General features: G+C 38.0%; 1 non-coding gene across 1 annotated transcript; it reads right to left on the bottom strand.

Moving 5' to 3' along the window:
- Positions 1-13,635: 13,635 nt before the first annotated feature.
- Positions 13,636-13,708, bottom strand: TRNAR-CCU. Its single transcript has one exon. It is a non-coding gene; the product is annotated as a tRNA-Arg (tRNA).
- Positions 13,709-16,984: the final 3,276 nt, after the last annotated feature.

Genomic DNA, 16,984 nt, shown 5'->3' with positions numbered 1-16,984 from the left:
CGAGGAATCAACTCCGACCACACAATTTGCATACCTGGGTACCCATCCTGTAGTCTCCACAAATCCTGCAAAATAATCTCTGCTAAACCCTTGTTAGCCAAAATACCCAAGTCATTACCTCCCAAATGAATTATTATTATATCAGGACACCCTATCCACGATTTAGCCTTATAAAATTCAAACATCAGCCTATCACAATGCATACCTCTAACCCCATGCCAAAACACAGAGCATCCTAAATAAGATAAACCCAAATTCCTTCCATCCTCCCTGATTAAAGCATGCTTCTCAGCCCAGTGGATATACGAATGGCCAAAATGAGCATACGCTTTCCTAAAAGAAAAAGAAAAAATGTTAATAATCACAAACACTACTATCTAATATAAGACAAGAAGGCATTTGAGGACCACCTGCCCGTTCTTTTAACAACCTCAATTGAACTACCCTGTCTAGCCAAATATGAAGTCCTCCCAATTCTAAAAGAATGAGCTGCAAACTTCTCAGCCGGAAATCCCATGCAACCCAAAATCTTCTTAATTAAAGTAATAAACCTACTACTGGAAACTACCCTGCCATCCTTTGAACAAAACACCAACCTCTCTGAACACCCCAACTTCCTACTCCTAAATTCTGTAGTCCAAGTTACTGGGCAACGGCAAAGGTTCCTGTCCGCTTTGAGCACCACCATACATCCCCTACTCAACTGATCCATCTTGCTTTTCTGTATTACAGTGTTGACCTCCCTCTCAGTCACTATAATATCCTTCCAGCATAAGGAACCTAACAATTCTGATACCCTGAAAGCATCAAAATATAACCACGTGCACAGAGTGCCCCACATAAAATAATCCAGTGACCCACCATGTAATAATCCTAAACCCCATAACAAAATGTTCAGTATTCACCTTGTAATTGGCAACCATGCATCCCTACACTCCACCATCACCCTCCCCCACCCTCTCAACATACGGCCTAATGTCCAAGACTTCATAAAATCTTCCAAACCCCCCCCAACTTAGTGAAATTGCTAATAGCTGCCAGATCCACTTTAACTGTCTGCAAAACCTTACCTTTCTCCCAAGCACTAGCCACATATCTTAACAATAATTCCTCTGACCATACCCTTTCCTCATCCGGTAATCGTGAAACAAATTGATTAAAATCAAAAAGAGCCCTACCATATGCCGAAGAAGCCCAGGAATGCTTCACCAGACACCTGACTATCCTGTCCCAAGATTCCACTCCTCTTCAGGCAGTGTTTTCAGCACCTCGACTGCCCCTGGAGCCAACCCTCGAAACCTGCAAAACTGAAAGCAGGACAGACTATCAGCAATATCATTCTTAACACCAAGCACACGTACTGCTGTAAAAAAAAAATGTATTAACAGGCTCTGCAATACCAACTTCCGCAATATTCTCAACAGCAATTCTGCCCTAGCTGTCTTCTTTTGTAACACCTTCACCACAGCCATATTATCAGAATGAAAAACTACCCGCTTGTTCCTCAACTGCTCCTTCCACACCACCAAATCTGCCCATATCAGCATAAGTTCTAAAAAAGCGACATCACTCCTCCATTCCTCATTCCAATCTGGAGGCTATTGTGCTGCAAACCATCTTCCCCCAAAGTAAGCCCCCATGCCAATACCCCCCCCCACTGCATTAATAAACAACTGAAGTTCTTCCTGACCCACCCGATCCGATTGCCAAAAGGAAATCCCATTAAATTGTTGCACAAAACCATCCCACAACTTCAAATCCTCCCACACTAGCCTGGCCTCCCTAACCCAATAATGCTTGCTCCTACCCCCCTTTAGCATATAAGCTAATGCTATGCAAAATGCCTGCCCCGGATGTACCGCTTGACAGGCAAAGTTCAGAAGACCCAACAGTTCCATGACTGAACCAACCCGAATCTTATTCTTGTCCAACACCCCCCGTATAGCTGACCGCAGCCTCTCTATCTTATCCTGGGGTAGACAAAACAATCCCTACTCCGCATCTACCATTAACCCCAGGAACTCCAATGCTCTCGCCAGACATTCCATCTTGTGCTGTGCCAAAGGTACACCCAATTCCTCACACATACTGGTAATTTCCTGCAACCCCTGTTGATCCCCCACTTTCCCTTCCCCTACTAACAAGAAATCATCCAAATAATGCACCACCTTCCCCGTTCCCACCCTCTGATTCCAAATCCAATGAAAAGGGTACTAAATTTCTCAAATGTTGCACATGCCACGGAACAACCCATCGGCATGGCAGTGTCAAAATAGTACTTGCCGCCTACCTTCATCCCCAACTACAGCCAATCCTCCCTCCTAATGGGCAACAAGTGAAAAGCTGATTCAGTGTCAACCTTAACCAACCATGGCTCCTGAAATTCCCTGATCACCTGCACTGCATCGTCCAAAGAGACATAGCGCACCCTAACTTCTTTGTCCCCAATAAAATCATTCACTGACCTTCCTTCTGGAAATGAAAGATGATGAATCAATCTAAACTCCCCAGGCCGTTTCTTCGGCACTAACCCCAGTGGTGACACCTTGTAGCTAACAAAAGGTGGCGTATCAAATGGACCCCACAAACGCCCTGCCTTACATGTCTTATCTACAAACTCTTCCAAAACATCCTCTTTCCCTTGCACTGAAGGGAGGTTCTTACAACTCACCCCCCCCCCAACCCCACCATGGACTTAATAGGAAATCCCCGCTAAAACCCTTGAATGACCTCAATCTTAAGAACAAAATCAGGACACTGGCAAAGCATATTCTCCAATACCTCCACCTTAATGGGGAATAGCACCCCTCCCCCTATTGCCTCTAAAAGACCCCAGTCCTCTGGGTCCAAGAAAATTGCCCCTACCTCGGGCTGTCTGTAATCCTTGAGAGGAAAGAAAATCTCCCTCTCGACCCATACCAGTGTTGTTCCATGAAGGAAAACCCTGCCATCCACAGTAAGCCGTGGAATGATTTCCTCCACATCTTAAGCAAGTGTGTGTAAATTTGCACCCAAGCCATGAACAAGTACAATTGTTAAATGACCAACACACTGCACCTGCCTCACCCACACTCATCCTCCTATTAAACCCAGCAAAGCTGTCCATCATCGTAGCCAGCCAATAATCAGGATGACGCACCTCCCACCGCAGAGACTGGTCAACTGCTTTCCGTTTACGGAACCACTCATCATACCACAACCATGCGTTCCCTGGCCTCAAATGTTGTGCTTTCCAAATGGTGAGAAAATACCCCAAAATGGGCAAAATCAGCACTCCATCCTTCTCCAGCTGCACTGCTATGTAATAAATAAAGCCAACCACCCAGTTGCCCCAAGTCATGGGTCTAAGCTTACCTGTCCATTTCCTACCCAATGCTGCTAACACCACAAACAAGTCCTTGCTAGTGTCTGACTCCACTTCCACTAACCTCTGGACCCCTTCTGCATCTAGCAGCTCAAACACATCCACATACTCACCTTTCCAGATTTTTTCTTTCACCATCCCCAGAATGTGTGGAGTTAAAATAACCACTCTATTGTCCTGTCCCAGAGCCTGAGTAGCTAGCCAGTCCCCTGGCTGCAGCCCAAAATCTGATCCTACCTCTGAGCCAGTCAAGCTGTCCTTAGAGCTCAGGTCCACTCAAGCCATCTGTCCACCTGTATACCTGGCTGCCTGTACCAAACCCCTTTGCACTCTGTCTGATACTGTTTCTCCCCTTTCCATATCCCCATCCAACAAAACCTCATCAACCACCTGTGCCTCGCCATCCTCACCACCTAGTTCCCCAACCATTGGTAAATTAATATCATTACCTGCATCTTCACCTTGCGACGTACTGGGAACAGGAGCCTCCACTGTAACCATCTGCTTCTCTGCCTGCTGCCTTTTTACCCAGCCTGGAGTCTTCATCACAGGGTGCCGTTTCTTCCTGCTTGAAGCTTTCTCTGGCTCTACCTCGGACCTCATCACATCCTGGAATAATTCTTCCACTTGGGCTGCGATAGCCTCCCATCGTTGTCACAATTCTGGTAAATTAGCCATCTGTAAAAAAGGAACACAATGTTAACGCTGTTCCACAAACCCGACTACCTTACTCTCCCCCCAACCCCTATAATGTTGTCTTGCCCTATGCCCCACCACTCTCTACCAACTCCCCTACTTACTTATACTCTGCAGCCTAGAACCACCCCTTGCATAGCTTACCTGCTAAGCATACACTCTAATCACTAGCTAATGCACTTATACTTCCTCCATAAATAAAATATACCCCTGCCTGGCACACGCTTCACCCTTCAGCTGCCCACCCATTCAGCCACACACTTCCCTACAGCTACCAACCACTTTCCTATCATCACCAGGTGTATGTATATATATATATATATATATATATATATATATATATATATATATATATATATATATATATATATATATATATATATATATATATATATATATATATATATAAATCCAACAACTTTGCATCAATCTTCTACCCACCTGCATTCAAGCTACACAGATACTAGCACCATTCATCCACCAAGAAGCCTGTAACCCTTACCTCTTTCTTCTGGACCAGAAATCCTTATCCCGAGAGGTAACGGCCAATACCCCCTGTGCGCATGTGCAAAGCCGGCACCAGAACCGAACGGCCGCAAAATGGTAGAGGCACCCGCTAAACCACCAGGGAGAGTGAAAAGGAATCCCCACCATTACCACCACTGAGGAATGCCATTGGGACAACAACACATCAACAACGGCCGCAAGCAACTGTGCGCATACGACTCCGGAGACCAAGGAAAGGCCACAGAATCCCACAAACACACCAAGGAGCACTAGAGGATCCTCCGGCCACCGCTCTTGATGTTACCAAGACTGGATTACAATGATGGACCCCCACAGCCTACCACAACCACCAGGGTGAACACTTTTTTTTCTTCTTGGATTACCAGGCCAACACACATGCTACTACCCGACCGCATGGCCCAACTGGGAAGGAGGCAATGATGACCCCAGCCTACCCACATGGCTACACCCGACTGCATCGCCGAACCAGGCAAGAGGCAACAACGGGCCTGACGAATCCCCTGAAGACCCCAGCATGACCAGGAGCAACCTCGGCAACACCAGATGACCACAAAGACCTCACCCACCATGACCGGCCCTATCACCCAACCAGAGCCACCACCGGATGACCGGCAAGCACCTCAACAACCGCAAAACAACCAGAGACTACAGAACACCAGGAAACACCTACCGCAACACCATGCCTACCTGACCACCAGAGAATCACACCAATACCCAGGTAAACCGAGCACCACACTCATACAGACACTACCCACCCACCATTCACCCACACACACTCTCCTCTCAGTAACCCTTTTACCCTTCCATGCCAGCAAGTCCTGTCCCCAACCTATATTCCCAAACTCCATCCCCACCTTAAATAATTACTAAAAGAGAACACCAAAGGGAGAGGAGGGAACTAACTCAGTTAAACTAACCCCTTCTCTCCCCACCACCCAAGGCCTACCTGCATCCACAATACCTATAGGTTGTCTGGACATAAGCTAGCTAATACTGCACTACCAACTCACGCCAAATGTAACTACTTCCTTTAGCTCCCTACACTTAAACCCATCCTGAGTCCCACCCTTTCCTTAACTCACTTCCTTAACTACTCCAGTCCCCCTTAAATACCCACATTGCCATGACGCTAATGATTAGCCAGTCCCACAATCCCTAGCTTAGCTCTTCCCCACCACCCTCCCCCTACACTTTACTCATGGGTCAAGGACAACTTTGTTTGTCCCATACTGCATTTATCCAAGTATTGAGCATGTATGTTCTTCAAACTGCAAAACTTTATAAGAATAAATCAACAGTAACATATATTATCTTAAATATCTGGTGACTTACTGAGCAGAAATTTAAAAATACAATAAAAAACAGCATTTATATTAGCAAAGACTGCAAATAATATTTATTTTAAATTTCCTTTCCGGCAATTATCAGGTAAACCATCCGCTATAAAAAAATTTTTTAAAGCCTTACACATCAGTCTATGTTTAAAAATAGTGCTGTTCGTGTTTTTCCTTTTAATAGCTAAGATATGTTCTCTTTTTCTGTGAGGTAAATGTCTAATCATTTTCAAACATAAAAAACTTTCACAGAATAAATATCTTGTAACATGCACTTCCATACAATTATTGTACTGTAATGCATAGATGATGCATGTTGAAATCATAAGAAAAGGACCTGCATCTATTTAATCTACTACGTATGTAACTATTTGTAGCTATATAATGTAACTTCTTGTGGGGTAAAATATAACATTGTGTGTGGTTGTACCCCCATAAGATGGTACATAGGACAGACCAAGAGAATGGTCAAAAGCCGTGTGATGCAACATTTAGGTGACATCAGAAACAGAAGATTGGAAAGCCCAGTGGCTAAGCATTTTCATGTTTCTCATGGTGGTCCTGATGTGAGTTTCTTTTTTTAGTATTTTAGCAAAGCCATTTTGCACACGGTAATGATTCTGGGGCAAAACTTTTACAATTGGAAACAAAGTTTATAATTAATTTTGCTACTCTTTTTCCAGAAGGTTTAAATCAGGAGTGCAATATTCCTGTTAGCTGACTTTATATTTATCGAATGCATTTGTTAAATGTTATTTGTTCATATATGTTTATTGTCTTAGTAATATCATATGCATGAGTTTTAGTAGCACTGTGTGAATGAAGGGAAAGGTTAAGCATCTTTTGATTAAAGGAACAATCAATTAGATGATTAAATGTGGTTATTATATAAGGTGTTTGTGCTGGTGAAATAATTATTCCCTTGAAGGCACCCAGCCAAGGTACCAGGAAGGCAGCATGAATAAACATCTTGGATTTTTCACATTTGTTTGGTCTCTGGTGTTTTAGTTTTCATCATTCAGCTGTACGTTTGTGGTTTTCTACTATAAATCGCTTCACATGAAATATCTACTAATCAATTACATCTGTAGCCTCTATCCACAAAAGGAACTCAACCTCTTTAACAAAGATGTGATTATTAAAACAGTTTAACATATTGTCCACTATCAATGTCAGATTTCATTTAGGTTTATAGGCGAGTACTAGGCTAGCTGTCTTTGCAGGCCATTTTAAGCCTAGCCAATTTTCCTCAAAGGCAAAAATCAAACCCTGTACCCCATATCTGCATGTGCAACCTCGAACCCCACTGGGTAGTCAGCTGGATGTTGACTACTGAAAGACCGTAAGTATTAACAAAATTAGGCTTCTTGTACAATGAATGAAACTTTCTCTCACTTATATGCAGAGTAATATTTATGTCCAAAAATGAGTATCAGACCCTGTCTACTCAATGTTCAATGTATCAAATGCATACTATCATTCAAAATAATTGATTATGGCCGGTATTCATAGTTGCTTGCGCAAACATGATAGGGGTGTTCCTAATGCTTACAAATGAGTGTAGCAAAGGTGAGATTCATAAAAGCCATTTACACTAATGCGAAAGCCTTAGAGATAATGAGATGCAAATGAGAAATGTTGTAAAGCATAATATGCTAATGACCTGGTTTTGCAATTCATAGTCTGACATCCCTGTAGTATGCACATCACTTGTTAGAAGTGATGCTTCACCTTTGATATTGGAGTTGCGATCCACAAACTTGTTTGTCCAAGTATGTGCAAGCACTTCTCTGACACACAAATTATTTTCCTCAGCAACCCCTTCATTAGTTTATATTAATAAAATGACACAAAAAATTATTTTTCTCAGTAATCACTTCAGCAGCCTGACCGTGTTTGCACAAGCATTTCCCTCACAGCCAAATTAATTATTTCCCCCAGCAACCTCTTCAGTAACATTTCTAGTATGCACAAACACCAATATGAAACATTCACCAAAGCTACCCCTTCAGTACAATGTTCATGTATGCATAAGAACCAAACGAAACATTTCCCCAAGCAACCCCTTCAGTAACATGTCCTAGTATGCCCACGCACCAAAATAAAACATTCACTCAAGCAACCTCTTTAATAATATCCCCTGGTATGCACAGGCACCAAAATGAAACCTTCACCCAAGCAACCCCTTCAGTTACATGTCCTAGCATGCACAAGTAGTCAAATGAAATATTTCTCCACACAACCCCTTTAGTAATATGTCCAAATATGCACACGCATTCAAATGAAATATTCACCCCACCCAGGTGACCATTTCATTAATATGTCCAAGTAGGCACAATCACCAAAATGAAGCATTCATCCAAGTTACCCCTCCATTAAAATGCCCTAGTATGCACACGCACTAAAATGAAACATTTCCCAAGTGACACCTTCAATAATATGTCCAGTTATGCACAGAACCAAAATGAAACATTTTCCCAAGCAGCCCCTTTGGTAACATGTCCAAGTGTGCATAAATACCAAAATGAAATATTCACCTACGTAACCCCTTCAGTAAGATGTCCAGGTATGCATAATCACCAACATGAAACATTTCTCCAAGTGACCTTTCAGTACAATGTCCAGGTATACAAAAGTACCACCTAAATCCCCCTCACATTGCCATATTTTCCCTGACAACTGCTGCTTACAGGCAAGTTCAGGGCTATTTACACACATTGTATGCAAATTAGCTCATTATAGATCCATGTGTATGATTCAAACTCATACGTATACATGTAAAGCCTTTTAACAGAATAGCAGCTGTACCCATTACTTATGTGTTAATCATTTTATGCTTTTATGATAGGAGGCATGTTCATAAAAAGTCCTACGCATTTCTATAGTGACATGTAACCCCACTATTCACTGATCACTGATATGAAACTGCAAAGCCCTGGACTATAAAAAACACCCAAAATCTGGAATTAAAACACTTGCTTAATTCCAACTAAAGAATAAATCATCCACATATTTTTGTACATGGTTATGTAATTAAAGTAGATGAGAAGATTATCATCTTTTTCTGTACCTGTGACCATAAAGAGTAGAGTTATAAAATCTATCATTGAAAATAATGGGAGAATTATCACAAGCTATGAACATTTAATAAAGGTTTTAGGCATGAAACTACAAATAGTTACATTAGTACTACATCGTATAGATATAGGCCTTTTTCTTATTAGTTAAAAAGATTCTCAGAACCATACCATAAACAAATAAAACAATATAAATTAAACAATATAAATATATAAAATAAACAAGTAAAACAATAGGCAATTTTCTGTATGGTACTTGGTAGTTTTATATACATTTAGGTCCTTTTTATGTTTACCATATATCAACATCACTTTTGTAACATCTATATGTTTATGATGCAATAGTTATATGGTGGTTTATGTTGCAAACTGCTTAGTTTGTGGATGTTTTATATTTAAAAACTATCAGAAGTTTATCTCATACAATAAGAGAATAAATTTTAGCTATTAAAGGAAAAGACACAAACAATGCTATATTGAAACCTACATTGGAGTGTTAAAATTTTTAAGAAATGTTCTATTCCTATAGTGAATGATATAAATGATAATTACAGAAATTGTAACTTAAATAATGTACTGGAAGTCAAAGAATCCTGCTAAGAAATTCTGTTACTGGCTGATAAATTTCCAAGTCTTAATGATATAATTTATGTCAACTGTAATTTAAAAGTGTTGCTTCTTCAATATCTTTTTTTTTTTTTTTTTTATTTGTTTCATTTTTAATTATCTGCTTGGTTAAAGAATAAAATTATATGATGTATAGAGGTCATATATCCAGTTTTCCCTACTATTTAACATTTTGAATCTTACTGCTGTTTTATTCTTATGACTTTGACATTTGAATAGTGAAATCACTCTATAATTGAATAAGCTGTTGTCTTGCTGAAGTGTTATTTTTAAATATTAAGTACTTTTTATTATACATTTTATTTGACTTTGTGGTACAGTTAATCACTTTTATGCTTGTGCTTGAACTGAACTTTATTTTTGTACTTTGTGGTAAAATTTTCTCTCAGCTTCTGCTCTCATGAGGTAATTGTTTATTTGGTGATAGGTACTAACAGTGTTTGGTTTTCTGTTTTTGTTTTACTTTGTAGTAGAATTCTGTACTTTTTAGTTTCTACTTGCACTGAAGTAATTGTATACCTGGTAGTAGGTGTTAGCAGTGCTAGCTGGCTTTCTGATTTCTGTTTTAATTTGTAGTTGAGTTCTTTATTGTCGTCTTTTTGCTTATATTGAGGTAATGGTTCATCTCATTTCAGTTATATTTGGAAAACAATGCTGTGTAATTTGCATTTACCTGAGTCCTTGCCAAGACTTCAGGGTATTTATTTTATTTTCTATTCAATTGTCCGCTCTCCTATATTTCTTTAGTTGTAGAGAATTCATAGTTTTTTTCTGTCTAGTGATATGTGGTGATTGATCGGTATTTTATTTATCAGGAAGGAAACAGCTGATTTTAAGCAGCATGCTGTAGAGTTTGCATTTACTTGAGTCCCAGTAATGACAATCACTTGTGTGCTCTCACCATGTTTTTCAAGATGTGGAAAAAATACACTTTGCCTGGTGATCATTGGTGACTGGCAGGTATTTCATCTATCAGGAAGGAAGCAGCTGCATTTAAGCAGTTTCAGTTAGCAAGCGGTTTATTTGAGTTGAGTTATATTTGGAAAACAGTACTGTGGGGTCCACATTTACTTACGTCCTTCAAAGGACTTCATGGTACTTGGTGATCACTGGTGACTGACAGGAGTTTTAACTGAAGTAACAGATGCATTAATTTAATGTTGGGTATTTGGAGTTTGATTTAATGAGGAATACAGCTCTTCACCTCTTGATTATTTTTAGAATAAGGTTGGATCCTTTTTGTATGTTCTTAAAATGGATTCCTTAAATACTTATGTATTTGAAGATCTGATTAAAATCAATATTTACTTGAATGTAGATATTGTGGTACATATCTAAAAAAAACACTTATAAGGATCAGTATTTCAGCTGTGTCAGATTGATGGAATGTTGAAACATTGTTAACAGTAAGAGTCAATAAACTACTTAAGTTGTAATTACCCATATATGAAGGCGTTTAGCTCTATACATCAGTTCACACCACGGTGGTTGGTTGACATGAAAAGTAACAAAACAACAGCCTTGGATAATAAATGAGTTTTAACTCTTGTCTAATTCTGATAGTCTGGAACTGCCATTTTAGCTCAACAGGAAAAAGTGAAGGTAAAGAACAGGAAAAAAAGGATCCCAAATAATCTAGGCATTACAAAGTTCAAGAAAAGGAAAAAATGACAGTTAAAAATAAGTACACTAATAAGAAGAAATGTATTGTATAGGAATCTTACAATAAAGACTTACTCAATAAAAGTTCAGTGAGCACAGAAACAATAAATACTATAGATAGTGATAAGAACACATCAATTTGTGATGAAAATGCTATTAGTGAACTGGTAGTGCCAAAGGTTGAAATTAACAATGGGGGGGACAGCATGTGAAACTGGCAATGAAAACATCGTAACCATTAGTAATGTGAAAATAATCAGGGATCTGAGCGTTTCAAGTGTTGAATCCAGCAAAGTTGGGGCCTTATTTGTGGACTGTTATTAAAAATTTGCCTGATATTTCAATTAAACAACCAGATTGTGGTTTCTATACTGAAGTCACAATAGTAAATACAGATGGTAGAATAAAAAAAGAGAGACTTTACATCCTTTGATAAGGTTGATTGCTATTATTTTTTTTTCTGAACACAGAAATGGAAAATGCATTAAGAAAAATATTACAACCAGGAAAAGTAGAAGAAAAACAAGTAAAGAATTTGTGTTCGATGATTCAAATCCCATCAGGAAGAAAAACGTTCTGGAAGGAACAGTTTTAAATGAAAATACTATTTTGAGAGACCCGTGCCACGAAAATGAAGTTCTGGGTGATTCCATGTCATAACCCACTGTAAGGAAAATAAATAGACAGATAAAGAATCAATAACCGACTCTTCCTTACCTAGCTTGAAACTTCCTGACATAAGTGCTGTCATACATGTATTTTCTTCAAAATATAAGATGTCTGTTATTCCTGCTGGAATAAATGATTTACTGCAAACTCCATTAAACCACACAAAACATTATATGCTAGACATGCTTGGAAAGCAAGAGATTCACTGTGCATTTAGTGAAATTATCCCTCCATTGCCTGGTCAGATTGTTTACAAAACACACACCAGTTTTAACAACTGGCTACGGTTACAACATTCTAGCTTGACTGCAAATTCATTGCTGACTTTTAAAAGCCGGTATTGCATTAAAGAGAGATCACGTTCAGCTGATAGCACTTTGCAACTGGTGCCTTTACCCGTCTCACCCCACCTTAGCTACAGTACTGTGTTGTGTGACCATATCCTTTATCGTTATGCATTGATTTTTCATAGTGCATTCTCAGCAGTTCACTTTCTTTGTCATATAAATAAATAAAAATACATTTATAACACTGCAAAACATGCCCTACTATGGCAATTTGTATTGCAACAATAATGGAGTGCTCCTTCTCATGTCATTACATGACCCGTCATAATTTAACATGTTCTTTTCTCATATGAATGAATAGCTATTCACCAATAACAAATGAAGCTGCTATTTAACAGAGACAAAAAAAAAATTCTTTTGTTATTCTCAACTACTTTTAATCTAGTGTTTGATAGATATTTGGACCAGCAGAATGGCAAGAATTAACTGCATGTCTTAGTGCAATCATGTCATGTTTCATGCTGATTAATACAGCTTCTCATTTTTTTTTATTCCTATTGTTTTGTTGTCATCTACCTGCAAGACACTACTCTTGACAATCAGACTTTTTTCTTGCTTAACGTAACTGGACATTGCTAAAAAAGACAAGTAATGGTCCAATCCACAAGCACGTAGTGTAACATAAAAATAATTTAAACTGTTTAAAAGGTTACAAGTCATGACTAACTGCTTATTTCAACAGATACTATGAGTTGTTTCACAAAATGTATATAAAATGATATGGGGTGCCAAACCTGATTCTTTTAATACAGAATCAGAAACAGTCATGCATGCTGCTTTGAGTTACAAAATTATTATTGTTTTGACAAATAAGATGAATGTTGATAGATTAGCTTGGAAAGGTTGATATAAAGGAATCTGCACCAGCACTGCAATATAAATATAGCAGAGTATCATTTCAAACATAGACTCATGGAAAACTTAAGAATTATGGTAATCTGAGAATACCTGATCCTAAGTGTTAAGAAAATGGATGCAAGGAAACCGGGCATTAAAAGCTGAAGAAAAAAGAATGAAGATACCTTAATTTATTGAACAGTCACCCACAATGGTATGGCCTTACACCAAAAGAGTCCAAAACTACACAATACCAATTGGCCTGGCCTATATGCATATAGCAGAATGGCTAAGTTTGTGATGATAGTTGTATTCTTTGAATATTGCTCATCTTTGTGTTTTAAATGTTTCCCGATGAATTACATAAATCCATGGGTTGTCTCCAGAAGTCTCGAAAAAATATTATTGCCAAACCCTAGACCTGTCTGCCTGTTTTATACCTTGTCACAAAACCCATTAATAGGTTCATAGGTTCATTTGTACAAAGGTTATATCACCCCAGATGGGACTCGAACCCACAATCCCTGTCTTAGGAGGCCAATGCCTTATCCATTAGGCCACTGGGGCTTGACAGTAACTGTGATGCACATCAGGCTGTTTTGACTGGTTCATTAGACGGTAACATCAAAAGGATGCAGACTGTATCAGTTTCCTAAGGCTGCATCTAGTGCAACAAATCATTTTGTAACACGTTTTATTCTTTATAACTAAATCTTTTGCAACTATTTCCTCAGTTGTCCATCACATGATCCAGAAGATTTGTATCAGTGTTTTCTGTTACCTTACTATATAAAGCACCATGAGTCTTTAATAGTTTTTTTCTCTCTCTCTACCATGCTAAGGTATTGCATTCATTCAATAGCTCTGGCTTTTTTTAGCATGCTGAAGTATTGCATTCCTTCATTTGTAGTATTCCCCTTTAATATGCCTATCCACAGTTATTTGCTTAGGAACAAGAACCTGTATTTTGAGCTTTACTCCACTATTCTATTATGGGTTTCATGAAGGAACCTATAATCTTCTAAAGTTTCACTTCAGATGCCTTCGTGGACTGACTGAGGCCTGACAAAAAGGCGTACGAATACTGGAAAGTTAAGGCTAAATGGGCATGCTTTACTTAACATACATTAATGCTTCACTAGTTCAGATCTGTAAAACTCCTCCTCTTATCCTTAGCAAATTCCTGTGAAATAGTTATTGAAATGTAAGACCACTATTCACGTCATAAAATAGCACGATGTATGCTCTCACATTAAATAACACAATGTATACTCTCACATTAAATAACACAATGTATACTCTCACATTGAAAATCCCTAGGTCTACGGGGTGGCAGTATAGTTCCATGGTTTCTGCTTGTGTACCCATTCACTACTGTCATGACAATGTACCTATATGCACTATTTAGCATTCCCCTGTACCATTTTTCAGAGTAGTGAAGAGAAATGATTAGTGAGCTATATCTTGATTATAAAGGAAACTGTGCCCCTCAGTTGAATAAACTGAGATAAAACAATGTTGAAATAAATCTTAGTACATTTAAAAAATATAACTGCTAATTGCATTCCTTCCTTTCATCTTTGTGCATCTAAAAGCAACACAATACTGGACAAGCTGTAAATCTAAAGTTGTAAAAACAATGAATCCTCTTGTAAGAAGACTGAATTGCTTCAGAACTTGAAATACATTTTTAATTCAAACATTTCTCCACAAACTAAAATGTACTCAAATAATTGACTTTCAACTAATGTTTATTTTTACAGCAATTAAAGGAATACTACTTCCACAATTTGATTTCTGATAAAAAATGTATCATCACCACTCACAGTTTTTAAGGAAAACGCTACCTGTTCACCTTTGTTGTAAACCAGGCTTCATGTGTTGAAAAATTGTAATCCATATTTTTTTTGCTAATGATATCACCAACTCAGACTCCTACATTGCCAGAATGTTACACTGCTCCATAATTTATTTACCTTTTTTTATTGAGCCTTCTGCCAAAAAATGTATTTCCAGTAAACGACTGCTTGCCTGCTTCAACACACTGTTGTTTCAGCAACATATTTATATGTCCACCTTATGCCAGAAGTTTGAGTGTTAAGATAATTGCTATGCTAAGCAATTGAGCAAAGGCATTTTGTCTGCAATCTGAATCTTTCAACCATTCACACAATGCTTAGGACTATTTGGAAAATAATCATAAACAGAACTAGTGAAACAAATTATCTGCTTTGTGATAATTATACAGAAGTTAAGAAAACATGATGAAATGTAATAACTGGGGCAACCATATTTGTTGTTAAAAGATTACATTTTACACTGATTGTATGCTTCAATTTCATTTTACTTTTATCATCTTAAAGTTCTGAGTGCCTTTTGTCTCTAATATAAATCTGCCCATGTCAATATATTCTAGCTTTAGAAATAATTATCACAGATCCTCATTTGTTTGATTTTTGCACTAACAGCCCTTTACATTAGAAAACGAGATTTCCTTCACAAGATAGCATCTCTTTTTGACTCCTTCTAGCATTATAATCATCAGTAACCATGGAAACTGGTGAGTTCACGGTGGAATCAATAATTTATGTGATGAGTGTGTCTGCTTCACATGGACATTTTGCAACTTAAGCTTCCTTTTCAAAATAGCAAAAACATTCAATTCAGACAAGTGCAGTTAGGTTTCATTTTTCCAGTAAAAGGATCGGTACATCAATTAATTTAAATAAGCACAGATATGAAGTGTCTCAAATTGTCAGTTGTTTGTACTGTATTCATAAAAACAGAGACACCTCTGCAGCTGAGTGATTTGAATGTGTTCTCCATGTACCTGTCCAGGGAATCTGTTTTTGTCTGTAAACATTTTCAGACATTTTGTTATTTTAAATAAGGAATTAATATGCATTCTGATAAATAAATCTCCTGTCATTTTTTCTGGAGGGTCCCACATAGATTATCTTATCAGGTAGTGAAATATATAGTAGCTATAAACAACAGATATTCAACTACATGTAAAATAAATCTTGCCTAATATTGTATTACATATAAAATGATGAAAGTCATGATACAATAAACTATGCACTTCAATTGTAAGGCTTACTCAAAAGTTAAATGGGTATATGAGAACTAAGAAAGCACTAAAACTTCACAAACAACAGATACATGTTCTGCATGTTTGAGAATATACAAACTACATAATTAAAGGTAAATTAAGCTAAGCCTTTCACTGAACTGAGAGAGAATTTAAGGAAAAAGTTATATTGACTATCACTTTTATCACAGCAGGACACCGTGGTTCACATTTATTGCCGACATATGCATGTCAATGTATGCGTAGGTTAGCCTAATGATTATATTCACCCAAGTAAATTTAATTTAATTTCACTGTGATCAAATATACCAGACAAATGCATGAGCAAATATACATGTAGACAGAGAGAAACGTTCACACACAAACAAGCATGCACTCATTAACAGTACTTTCACACTTTAGGTGTTGCCTGTATCAGGTGTAACCTAAGGAAGCTATTGATCTTCCGTTTGCTTCTCACGTATACATGAAGGATTGCGTCTCCTGTTTGTGTAGCTTTACCATAGTACTTTCTGAAGTTTTAGGTATCTTAATCAATACAGCAGGAACATCTGTCTCATCTGCCTCTTCAAATGCATTTTGTTTCTACTGATTAGCCTGTTAAGCACTAGTAATTCCTATCATGGATAAGCACTTTGGTAACTAATCGGCAATGACTGGAGAATGCAGTGGGATGCTAAACAAATTCTCCACTCCAATAAATAGACCAAACAAGTAAAACTATACATATCTTATTATGAATTACTTTCTTT

The sequence above is a fragment of the Protopterus annectens genome, chromosome 1.part1, assembly GCF_019279795.1.
Source record: "Protopterus annectens isolate FY-2018-M chromosome 1.part1, PAN1.0, whole genome shotgun sequence".
Lineage (NCBI taxonomy): Eukaryota > Metazoa > Chordata > Ceratodontiformes > Protopteridae > Protopterus > Protopterus annectens.
Note: the sequence above shows the minus strand (reverse complement) of the source record. Positions and strands in the feature narration are given on the sequence as shown.